The following is a 12,246-nucleotide window of genomic DNA, read 5'->3' as shown; positions in this document are numbered from 1 at the left end:
GATGGAATGTGTGCATTGACAGGTGGTCCCCGCAAAGCAACAAGACGCTTTTGGGAAAAAAGTATTTCATAAGCCAATGTGTACAGATTTAACAAAATAATGGTTGTCAATGATCACAAAAGTTAAGGACAGGAGGCTCTTCCTTGAGGTGCCCTGAGCCTCTGAAGACTTGCTTTAATGGAGTGAATGTCTTTCTATTTAAAACTTCAAGGTTTAATGACCCAAAGAATAGAAATTGATGAGGAAAGACATGCCACCCTTAATTTTAAAATATATTTGTCATCGCAATCATTAATCTTTCTAAAATTTTCTCCCTTAGGGAGGAAAAGCAGAATTGAAAAAAACAGCCATTTCTCATCTTGGCCTTCAACACTCATGCACTCATTCATGTGCTAATTGGCTTTGCAGCAGCCTTGCTAGGGGGAGGGCTGGGGGCAGCGGCCCTCTCCCTGAGGACCCCAGTTCAGGCTGGGTGTGCAGGAAGCCTCAGCGTGCCACTAATACAGCCGGAGCAGGAGTGTGAGTGCAGAGCGGTGTCGGGGCGAGTGTGTCCTGAACCTCTGCTCCACCGGCCCCCTCACTTCACAGAGAACCCCCAGGGCCTGCTGGCTCCCTCCATGGCTGGGCCCCCTCTGCCCTGCCCAGCAAGCCTGGGGTGACCCACACTCCAGGGGCCCCAACCTCCTGTGTGTTCCCCTGCCCTGCTGGACCCCCGCTGGCTCCTTCCATCACATCAGCCCTTCAGTGCTTTTCTGTCTCATGGGGTCCAGAAGCCCACCTTCTCTGCCCAGGACTAGTTCAGGCCCTGCCAGAGCCACTCCCGTGAGGCCTAGCCTTGCCCCAGGCCAGCTCTTCGAGCTGACCTCCCTGGGCTCAGCTCACTCTATATTTCCTCTGGCCAATCCAGAACCATCTGGATGGCCAGGCTAATTCCCACATCCCCATGCCTGCTTTCAGCTTGTCCTGGGCAAAGCCGGCAATTGAGTAGATGAAAAGAAGGAGCACCCTTGTCACCGACAGATGGAAGAGGGGGTCTTCCATTCTCTTGAGGGCACCTGCAGAGAGCCCCCTCTGCACAGTCCTTGTGGTGGGTGAGTCTTAGGGCCACTGCAGGGAGGGGAAGACATGAGGTCCCCTCATGGGCTTGTATCCTGGGGGACAAAGACTGCAGGCAAACGTGCCGACTAAGTAATCACAAAGAATCACAGATGCTGGGAAAGTACCAGGCCTTGGAGCCTACAGGTCTGGGTTCAAATGCCAACTATGCCACTTACCTCCTCAGTGTCACGGGGTGGTGTCACCTCCTGACACCTGCATTTTCTCACCTGAAAAGAGAAAACAAAATGCTCAGTTCACCCAGTGTTATAAGGATCAAGGGAAAAATGTAGCTAAAACCCATGGTTACTTAGTGCAGAGCCGTAACAGCCAAACATGACCAAATGTTGTTACTAACAGCAAGATGGGGTCTAAGTTTTGTTAGCTGACAGCCGTGGCAGCTTCCAACAGCTATCATTAACACTCCATGTGGATCTGTCCGCGTTGCCTCCTAATTTAAAAAAGGATGAAGAAGCTCGGTGGGAATTCGGAGTGTGACAGCTTCTGAGAGTCTCCCACAAACCCCCTGGTGTCCCTGTGCTCAGCAATACAGGGGGATCTGGAAGACAGGCACAGTGAGCCCATCAGTCCCCCAGGCCTTGGCCCTACTGGGGAACCCCAGTGGTTTTTCTCGCCACCCTCTCTGGGCTGGACAGGTTCCAACGACTGTGGCACTGGCCAGAGCTTGAGGGTGTGGAGACCCCTGGGCCAAGGCCGGTGCCCCCTGAGCAGCAGGGAAGTAATGCCCCTGAGGGGTCTCCAGCCAGAGCAGCAGGTGGAAGCACCTGGAGCGCACCTCTGAGCAAGTTTTGTCAGACTCAAGTCCAACACAGTATTTGTTTCTTACAACAAACACCCTCGTCCCACTGAACGAGTCATCGGGCAACTAGAGGAGAGAATGGGTACATCTGAGCACGAGAGGTGCACCCTACTGGATGCAGGAGACTAGGTGCTTCCAAGTGCAGAGAAGGACATGAGGAGAAAGAGTAGCAAGTGGATCCAAAGACGGGGCGGGGGGCTTCTTGGTGGGAGGAATACCTGGCCACTTGTTTCACAGAGCGCACAGAACCATGGGACCGAGTGTGCACTCCGGCAGGGAGGACCCCAGTAGTCCTGGAGGGAAGGAAGGAGCAACAGGGCAGGAAGAGAGCTGCCTGGTCAGATCCGCAGAGAGAGAAGCGGGAAACACCAAATAACAAAATAAGTAAACAGCAGACTTTAGAATGGATGAAATAAAACCAGGTAAGGAGCCATCACCTCAAACACGACGGGCCTGCCTCCTCTAAAAGACAGAGAGCATCAGGTAGGTAGATGAACACTGCCCGGCTGTGCCCGGTGCGTGAGAAACCTCTAAAATAACCCAGCAAGGAAGGGTGGCCAGTGAAGAAGCAAGCGGAGACGCCAGGAGAATGCCAGGCAGGGGGAAGAGAGGGGAGAGGGGCGGAGCGCCCCCTCTGCACCGGGCAGGAGAGGACACAGGGCCCATCACAGAGCCGCCCTTTGCAAAGAGCATGTCCACCACCCAGGTGAGCCCTGTTAACCTCAGACGGCGGGCAGGGCTGGGAACGGTGGCTCCAGCCTCCTTGGTGCCCCGGGCTCTCTGACTGGGGTGCTGAAGGCATTATAGGTAGAGCTTCACTCATAGGCCGGTACCTTCTCACCGAGATACACGGATTGCAGAGTTTGTTTCATCATTAGGAAATGTCTTGCAGAATCACCCAAACCACCTCCTTTATGTTTGCATGATATCAAAACAGCTGCCGACCCATTTAAGTCAGTGGGAAAAGTCACGTAAACCAGGAACTTCTTTGCGTGTGTGGCAACACTGCTGAACAGCTGGTTGATTCGGCTTTTGCTTTTCCGCCAATATTTCTGGCTAAGCTGTGGTCCGACGCCGCACGCTGCCCTATTTCCCTGTCCCTGGGCAGCACACCACGGGGGTTAGGGCAATGCGCCTGGACGTGGAGCCTAGCAGCTGCGGGCACAGGGCCAAGCTCCTCTACCGCCCAGTCTGTGGAATGGGAATGAGAGTAGATCTACTCCGTAAACTTACTGGCTGTTTGACTGGGCAGCGAAGTATAGTTCCTGGCACGTGGCAGGAACTGCTAGCGACAACACACCGGCAGGTGAGCTGACATAAAGGAGGTGGCTGCCGTGTGGTTCGGCTTGTGTAGGCCGTGTTTTCCCAGCTGCAGTTCAGCCTTTGGAGATGAACAATCAGCAAGTGGAATTATCTTGTTGACTCATGCCCTCGGGTCAGCATGGCGTGCTCTCTATGAAGCCCAGCTGATCTGCATTCTAGATGGCTCCATGGTCCACAGAGAAAGAACAAAGAGTTATATTTTAAAGATGAGTTTTCCTAAGCCTTCTAATCCACCTGCTTTTGGAATAAGAACACACAGCATCAAACCATATGGGAGAAGCTAAGTAAACGGTACAACGTGCACTCTCCTTCGTGTTGTCACTCACCAACCAAGGGCCCAGACAGACCAACTGGGTGCACGCAAGAGGGCAGTGGGGCCTGCCGGACTCCCAGGCTGGCTGTCCTCGGGGTCGTCTGCCCACAGAGGACACCCAGGCCCACAGCTTCCCTATCTCCAGGCTGACCTGAGTTTGCAGTTGGCTCTAGAGACCTGTGTGGTCCCAGCAAGTTACTTGCAGGCTCTGAGCTACTGCTTCTTCTAGTAAAACAAGGATAACAGGAACTGCTTCCAGGCTTGGCTGGAGACCAGCTATCTCAATGGAGATGACATGCTTAGCCTAGGAGTCCCTCGGTAGATGGTAACAATGGTGGTGGTGACAGTGGTGACAATGACAGTTGCCATGGCTGTGGCCATTACCATTATTAATGTCGAGTGGACAGAAGGACTCCTGTCCACCACTCTCTGCCCTGGGGAAGGTCTCTCCCTCTGGAGGGGGGGCCTTCCGGCAGGGCAGGAACACTCTGCAGGTGAGGAGCAGTCACAGGTGGCTCCTGGCCGGGGTGCAGGGGCTCAGAGCACAGCCACGGGCTCTCCAAGTGGCTTCGGGCCCGTCCTGGACGCTGCGACTGCAGAAGGCCTTGGGCTTCAAAGACTGTGCCTCCCCCTCCACACACAAGACAGCACAGCAGCAGCCGGGGCTACGTCCCAGGCTGGGGGTCGAAGGACAGGTCCTTGTCACGGCGGAAAGGGCCCAGCTTTCAGTCAGGAGAATGTGGCTTCGTGCAGAAATGCCTGTTTCTTTCATGGTACAGGAGAGTGGGCCAAGGTTCTTTCATTCCATGAGAACCCTCTCGAATGCCCCATGGGTGTAAAGTGTATAAAAAGCCCATCTCTGCACAGTTCCTGAGAGCCCCCTTTAAAAACAATTTCTCTGGCAGCACAGACAGGTCTGCCGCATGCAGAGAGTGTGCGCATTCACTTTGCGCCTCCAGAGAGCGGCTTCCCGGAGAACGAGGTGCAATATTTATAAGTTTCACAGCGTTTGCCTGGCGGGACGGCGGACTCGCCTCCATCTCTCCTGACCTCCGTTTGCTCTTTCTTTCCACATTCATCTTCAAAACAAACCAAAGCCAAGACCAAAGATCCGGCTCCCCAAACAAGGCAAACAAAAATAAAATAGAAGGTAAAGTCTCTATCTATAGAGCCAAGATACAAATGTGCCGCTGCCCTCTGCCAGGCCTTGGATGCAAAGGGCGGTCCCGGGGCTAATGCAGGCGTCCGAGACAGCCTGGCGCTCCTACCGAGGGGACTCCTGACGGGAACAGGCAGCCTGGCCAGGAGAGTCACAGCTTCCGGGCAGACCAGGGGCATTTCCGAGGGAGCTCTTGGGGACCGGCCCTGGCACATCGAGAGGAGAAACACAGAGACAGGTGTCCGCTGAGCCCGTGTGGGTGTGCAGGAGGTGGGAGACGCAGCAATGCTCACAGCTCAAAAATCACCACGGGGCCTTACGGCCAGCCTCTGGACACAACGTGTGAGCCGTGAAAGCACCATGAACATCACTTTCCACCTGGATTCTCCCTCCCTTTCCCCAACTGTCCAGCAAACTAGGGCCCTGTCCCCCCTCCCGCTGCCATCCAAGCTCCTGGCCCAGCCGTGAGTGGGCTCAGCACGGCCCCCTGGGATGCTGTGTCTGTCCACACCAGCGCTGAGCACAGCACCTCAGAATTCCCATCTCTGTCTGGGATAGAAGCGCTGGGCACATTCTCCGCACATGATCATCATGACAGTGATGGTGCCACCATGGCACGCCTGCAATGTCACGCATAGCCCAAGACCCAGTGAAGAGGGCAAGCAACTCTGACTCCAGGAGGCCCCAATTCTCATAATGACTGCTAGAGGACATGAATACTCGCATCTCTGCAGGCATGTGAACGAACGATTTCAGGAAAATCAGCCTACTTCTTCTGTGAACAGAACTTCATGAACAGCTCCAGGTGCTGGCAGGTGCAGACTCCGAGTGAGGTACGCCTTCCTTCCCTCCTCCGCAGTGAGAAGCCCGGGAGGCAGGGCAGCTCGAGGTGAGACTGGCCAAACGCCGCTTAGCTGAGGAAGGCGATTCTAGTCCACCCCAAGGCTGGTTCTCTTCCGGAACTGGCTGGGTTCCTCCTCCAGGGCATCTGCTGGCAGGAGGAGGGCAAGTAGGGGTTACGTGCGACGCGTGAGCTCACGGACCGTACGAGGCTGAACCTGGGAAAGGGCCGGCCAGCACGAGCACAGATGCTAAGAGGGCCAGATGCAGGCTGGGCTGACCTCTCTGCGCCCTGGCCCGCGGGAAGCACTGGGGACTGTCTAGGAGTGGGAGGGGGGAGCAGCAGGGGGTCTTCCTGTGACCCCTCTTGCCCGGGTTCCTACCCAGGAAGCACTGGGCAGCAGCTGCACCCCAGGACTGGGGATTCTGTCCCTGAAGGTCCGGTTCCGGGGCTTTGGTAAAGCAGCACGGCCTTGTTATGAGCTGGGCTGTGTCTCCCGAGAGAACATATTGCAGTTCTCACCCTTAGGACCTCGGAATATGACCTTGTTTGGAAATAGGGTCATCCTGCAGAAGGAGTTAAAGATGAGGTCATTAGGCTGAGGCCCCTGAGAGGGGAAGAGGTGCGGAGACAGGCGTCCACAGAGCGAAGCTGCCATGTGACAATGGAGGCAGAGATTGGGGCGTTGTGTCTACGGGCCAAGGCGCACCCCAGCCACCGGAAGCTGAGGGGCCTGAACAGACTCCATGGCCTCAGAAAAAGCCAGCCCAGCCAACACCTCTTTTTTTTTTTTTTTTTTTTTTTAATTCTGATTGGTTATCATGCACTGCAATATTGGTTTCAGCAGCAGAGCTCCATGATTCCTCAGTTGTGTATGACACCCAGCGCTCATCTCATCACCCAGTGACCCGTCCCCCAACCCTCTCCCCTCCAGTGACCCTCAGTTTGTTTCCCAGAGTTAAGAGTCTCTAATGGTTTGCCCCCCTCTACTTTCATCTTTTTTCCTCTCTTCCCCTATGATCCTCTGTTTTGCTTCTTAAATTCCACAGATGAGTGAGATCACATGGTATTCGTCTTTCTTTGACTTACTTCACTCACCATAATACCCTCCAGTTCCATCCACATCGTTGCATATGGTAAGATTTCATTTTCCTGATGGCTGAGCAACATTCCATTGTATCTATAGACCACATCTTCTTTATCCGCTCATCTGTTGTAGGACACTGAGGCTCCTTCCGCAGTTTGGCTACTGTGGACATTGCTGCTGTGAACATTGGGGTGCAGGTGCCCCATTGTTTCACTGCATCTGTATCTTTGGGGTAAATCCCCAGTAGTGCAATTGCTGGGTCGTAGCTCTGTTTTAAACTTCTTAAGGACCTTCCACATTGTTTTTCAGAGTGGCTGCACCAGTTTGCATTCCCGCCAACCATACACCGGGGCTCTCCTTTCTCAACATCCTCGGCAACACCTGTTGTTTCCTGACTTGCTGATTTTAGCCATTCTGACTGGTGTGAGGTGGTATCTCATCGTGGTTTTGATGCCAACACCTTCATTTCAGGTTCCCAGCCTCCCAACTGTGAGGCTGTTTCTTAAGCCACCCAGGTTGGGAAGCTCTGTTGGGTTGCCCCAGGGCACACCCACAGTTGTGAACACCTGTGCCCACACTCACTGCACTGGGCAAGAACACAGCTCATGGGCACATCATGTGTGAACCTGAGCCTACTTTTTGTTTCTTTTTCCTGCTTTTGTCTTTTAATTTAACTTTATCTTTTATTAGCATGAAGGGTTAAGAGAAAACTCTGAGACAGGTTTTCATGAAGCCCAGATGCTTGTCACAGGGCAGTGCAGTAGCAGTGACCCCAGCCAGCAGCCTGGGAGCAGGTGAGGGCTGCAGACCCATGGAATCCAAGCCCTTGGGAGGAAGGGTGGGTGCACAGCAGTCTGTGCCTGAGGCAGACACAGCCTGGGAATCTGGAAGCATGAGTTTCCAGAGAGCAGGGGCCTCCCAAGGGTGCTTGCCGGCAGCTGCACAGCATGATCTCCTGATACCTGAGGAGGAAGCATCACACGGCCTGGGTGCCAGCACCCCACCTCCTCCGGCCTCTTCCCCAGCCAGCCAAGGGATACCTGTGCTGCTCTGGGGTCCCCGGGACCCGTCCCCAGCTGGTAGCCCAGGGTTCTGCACACCCTCTGGGTCTCAGGCTGCTGAGTGCAACTTGCAGAAGGACAAAGGCAAAGGTCGCCAAGCAGGTGTCCAGTGTGTCCTCGTGTGGACAGACCAAGAGGATATTTAGAGCAGCCTTGCTGAGTCCTGACGCCAGAGCTTCAAGACCAGAGTCGACTGGAGACATTGCCCACGGACACTTGGGGAGCACATGGAGGTTTTCCAACGTCACGGCCCAGGACCCTGTGCACATCGCACTCGCGCATTTGCACAGGCCGCCACATCTAGCTGGAAGCATCTGATGTACCCTACCAGCCGCGGTGTAATCAGAGCAGGAAGCACTCGTTCTGGATTAGCCATTTTGGGGTATTATCCTAATAGAGCATTATTTTTAAACTACCACAATATTTTAATTACATTCTCAGCATGAATCATTATGTACCTTAGTGAGAAGGCACTTCTGGCTGTAATTGCACACTGGAGGCCCGTGACGCTATCGATGAACGTAAGTCCCGAAACGGATTGATGGACAGATGGGATCAACAGCCGCTCTCCACCCAGCACCTCTGTGAGGTGTGGTTGCGCTGCTTCTTGTGTTTTCTCCTGCCACCCCGTCCCCGTCCCCGTCCCCTTTCCCACTGCTGTGCCCTCCCCCATCCCTCCACACCACCCATCCCCTCCCACTGCGTGCCCCCCCCCCTTCCCGGCCTCCCAGCTCGCCCGGGCGAAAAAGAAGTAAAAAACAGAAAAGGAACGGATCCCAATCCCCCCCCGCCCTTCCCTAATTCCCTAAAAAAAATTCCCTAAAAAAAGGACCCACTCCCATATAAAATCCCCTCTACCGTGCTCTCCCTTCCCCTCCATTCCCCATGCCTATGTCCTTTCCTCTCCCACCACAATCTTTCCCTCCCTCCCCCACCCCTGTCCTTCCCCTCCCCCTCTCCCCTTCCCTGTCCTTTCCTCTCCTCCTCCCCCCATGCCCTCCTCCTCCCCTCTTCTCCCTTCCCTCTCCCTCCCCTTACCTCCTCCCCTGTCTCTAGCAAGGATCCAGTGCCTCCCAGGGATTCTCCTCAACTGCAGGGACCTCAGCAGAGCTCAGTGGTCCCAGCACTGTAAGTGTATCCTTACCCAAGAGGAAGTACCTGCACAGAAGCAGGTGTCCCAGGGGTCTGGAGGGAGCTGCAGGCGAGGACCCCCCCCACCCCCCCACCCCCCCACCCCCCCACCCCCCCACCCCCGTGCACACCACCAGCTCTGGTGAGTTCTGAAACCATGTGGGAGCAGGACGCCTCCTTCCTGCATTGTTACCCATTTCCCCTTCCATCTGGGGGTGAACACTGAGGTGCTGAGGGAAGGGGTGATAGAGGCTACAGGGATCTGTGTGCAAAGATGTCAGTGGCGGGTCCAACCTCAGAACTGCCCTTGCCCTCGGGGGTCCCTCCCGCCAAATTACCTGCCGTGTGTCCGCCGTGGACTCCACCTGGCACGAGGCCAGGCTCTCCTGCACTTTCCCACAGCCACGCCGGTCCCCACCCACCCCGGATCCAGGGGCTGAGAGACAGGGCTCTCTGTGTGCTTCACATGCCAGAGCAGGGTGAGCGGAGGGCCCACGGCCAGCAAGGTGCGCCTCCTGACCCACCTCCTCCCCCACAGCACCAGTTTCCCTCCCCCTGGTGGGACTTGATCCCAGACTGGCCCAAACGCAGATCTATACTCCCAGCCTGACCCCCTGTGCTCCTGAGTGCTTCCATCAGACTGGCTGCTCCTCCAGGCCTACCGTGTGTCACTAATTCCATGTCCTGCCCCAGACAGCTCCAGAGCCCAGGCCCCTCCCTGGGAAAGCTGCCTCCACCGGCCGGCGCTGGGTGAGTATCATGACCAGGCCCATTGGCAAACACTGACAATGCTCCACGCGGCCTCCTGCAGACCCTGGCTGGGTGGTTCAACTGGCCACCATCCCTTTAGCTTTTCTGTTCATGTCCATGTGTGCATGCATGTGTCAGAGAAGGGCTGCAGAAGGGTAGCAGAAGGGCTCTCTGCTACTGAAGAGAGTTTGAGCACTGCTGCGAGGAGCAGACAGGGGAGAGTGGCCGAAGGAAGGTGGACAGGGCACCCACACCCCCAACACCCCCGCAGTCCTACCCACCGCTTCTGAGAACAAGAGCCAACACTGTTACCTTCCTCGTCTGTGCTCGGAGTGCCTGGTTTCTAGCTGCTTCTCTCTGCCATGTTCATACCCAGTTCTCTTAGACATGGATAGGAGCACACTCCCCCCAGGACCCCAACTCTGCACCCACTGGGGCCTCGCTTGCCTCACTTGCTCTACGTGGCCCAGCTGGAAAGCAGACAGTCCAATGAACTCATAAACCATCTCACTCTGGATGTCTGTTTGTGGAAGTGACTGGACGATATCGGGTGTCCTTCCACTTACAATGACATCTTCAGTAGTGCCTCTACCACAAACGGTGTAGCAGGAATCCAGCGTCACCCTAAGACTCGGGCATTTAGGCTGCAGGCTCCGCAGACAGGAAACAGTGAACATGCCTCAGCCTTGCTTGGAACATTCTGGTTTATGAAGTATCCCCTCCCACTCCAGCAGGTGGGAACCTTTCATAGCACTGAGTGGGATGCAGAGCAGGCATGATCAAGCTCTTCTACGAAAGAATCGCTCACGGAACTAGAACAGTGTGCCTGTCATCATAGTGGCCTGCAACTTCTCAATCTAGCAGGGCGATGAATGACTGCTGGCCCAAACCTCATGAGGGAGACAAAGTAACAGCATCACCATGGACCTCAGGCTCTGCTGGACCCCTGCTCTGGGAGACAGAAGCCAAGACAAATGATTTCTCCAGGTCTTCCTGACTTAAAATTCTGTCTTCTGTGGTTCTGATGCACGAAAGAAAACCCCAAGCCATGACCAAGTAGCTCACAGAGACGAATGCCTCATGCACTTGCTGCATAGACATTCTCTTCCTACAGGTAAAGCCCGACATTTATGGGGTAGGAAGAGGAGGAAAAAGCCCTCACCATCTAGTGAGCCCCACATCACCAGCTCATTTGTAGCTTTAAGAACAAATGTGATCTGAGCCCAGCAGAAACCATGCCAGCCACAGAAATAGCCATGTGTTAAGGCCACGCGATGCGTGGTCTGGGAGGATAATGTGTATGCTCAGTGATGGTTTCGGGGGCACACACACTCTGACCTTTCTCGTCTCCTCCCCTGTCTGTGGGACTCTCTATAACTGGGGTGAGCAGAGCATGTGGGGGTGATGTTAGCACAGTGGCCGCTAAATAGAAATGATGTGTAATGACTTATTAATTAGAGCAGAGCTGCAGTGAATTTCTTGAGAAGTGTAGGTAATTCCAAGAACTAGAAATATTTGGTTCCGGTCCTGTCTGGGCCTTTCTCTGTGCCTTTCGTCCTCCTCGGGCCTTCTGCCCATGAGGGCCCCCACCCCTCCACCTCTTAGTACCTGGCTTCACTCCTGTCTTCTCCATCAAACCCCCACTTTGGGGCAAAGGCTGACTCACTTCCCTGCGTTGCATGGCTGGCCAGGCTCACAAGAGCCTCCCCAGGAGCATCTGAAAAGTCAGTGTGCACACGGAAAGACTCAGAAGCACAGGGGCACCCCAGCTCCTGGACTGCAGCCACAGTGGACCCCCATTACCTAAGAGCCAGCCTGCCACCTTCCCTCTAAATCTCACCTCTAAGCCAAGAACCATCCCGCTTCCCTGCTCCTTCAGGCAGCGGTGGGCCCTCGCCTGTCCCTGCTTTAAATGTGTGATTATGGATGATCAGTGCTTTGAGGTTTCTACCCTACAGTGAAGATGCACAGGCTTGAATCCTGACACAACCCCTCCCCAGCTGTGTGGCCTTGAGGCAAATTTCCTTTCAGTCAGGTTTGTCATCTGCACTACGGGGACAGAGGTGCTGGGATATTCTGTGCTGGGCAGGATGCCTGACCCAAGGGCTCATGACTTGAGCTGTCAGCTGCTACTACTTTTACAAATAAGCTGGGTGTTGGGAGCCTGGAAGAAGCCCTAAGGTCTGTCCTTTGGCCTCCCGTGAGTTAAAATGGTCCTACTAGCCCTCTTGGAAGGTTTCAAGTGGGAAGGGTAAACTGGACAGGGGAACCAAGGAGTCAAGAATCAGAAAAAAGCTCAAGTCTGGGAGGGTGCACGGCAACTGTGGCCCGGTTGTGGAGGAGGCCGGCCTGCTTCTCAGAGCTCCTTGTTGTCCTGGTGCCCAGGCAGGGTCGCACAGCCAGGCTTCCTTGGACTCTGCACAGTCTCTGTGCACCTGCCAATCACTGACCCTGAGGCCCAGGCCTCCCGCCAGCCTTGTCTTAGAGAGAGCGGCGTGAAGTCTGAGGGTGGCCAGGATTCAGAGAGCTTAGCAGGCTCGGTGACCTGGTTAGCAAACAACAGGGCTGGATATGAAATCATCTTCCCTTTAAATTCCCATGGGGCAACTGGGCTCTTAAAAATATTTATTTAATTGAAAAGGAGACAAGGAAAGAGAAAGGCTCTA

At 54.9% G+C, this 12,246-nt stretch overlaps 1 non-coding gene across 1 annotated transcript in view; it reads right to left on the bottom strand.

Annotated features, from left to right (window-relative positions):
- Nucleotides 1-12,246, bottom strand: part of LOC102155469 — a 592,200-nt gene that overhangs the window by 240,818 nt on the left and 339,136 nt on the right. Inside the window, exon 4 of the transcript XR_005376619.1 lies at nucleotides 1,275-1,325. This is a non-coding gene — a transcript (uncharacterized LOC102155469). The remainder of the gene's footprint in view (nucleotides 1-1,274; nucleotides 1,326-12,246) is intronic.

This window comes from Canis lupus, chromosome 22, assembly GCF_011100685.1.
Source record: "Canis lupus familiaris isolate Mischka breed German Shepherd chromosome 22, alternate assembly UU_Cfam_GSD_1.0, whole genome shotgun sequence".
NCBI lineage: Eukaryota > Metazoa > Chordata > Mammalia > Carnivora > Canidae > Canis > Canis lupus.
The sequence above is the reverse complement of the archived record's forward strand: the minus strand, read 5'-3'. Positions and strand labels throughout refer to the sequence as shown.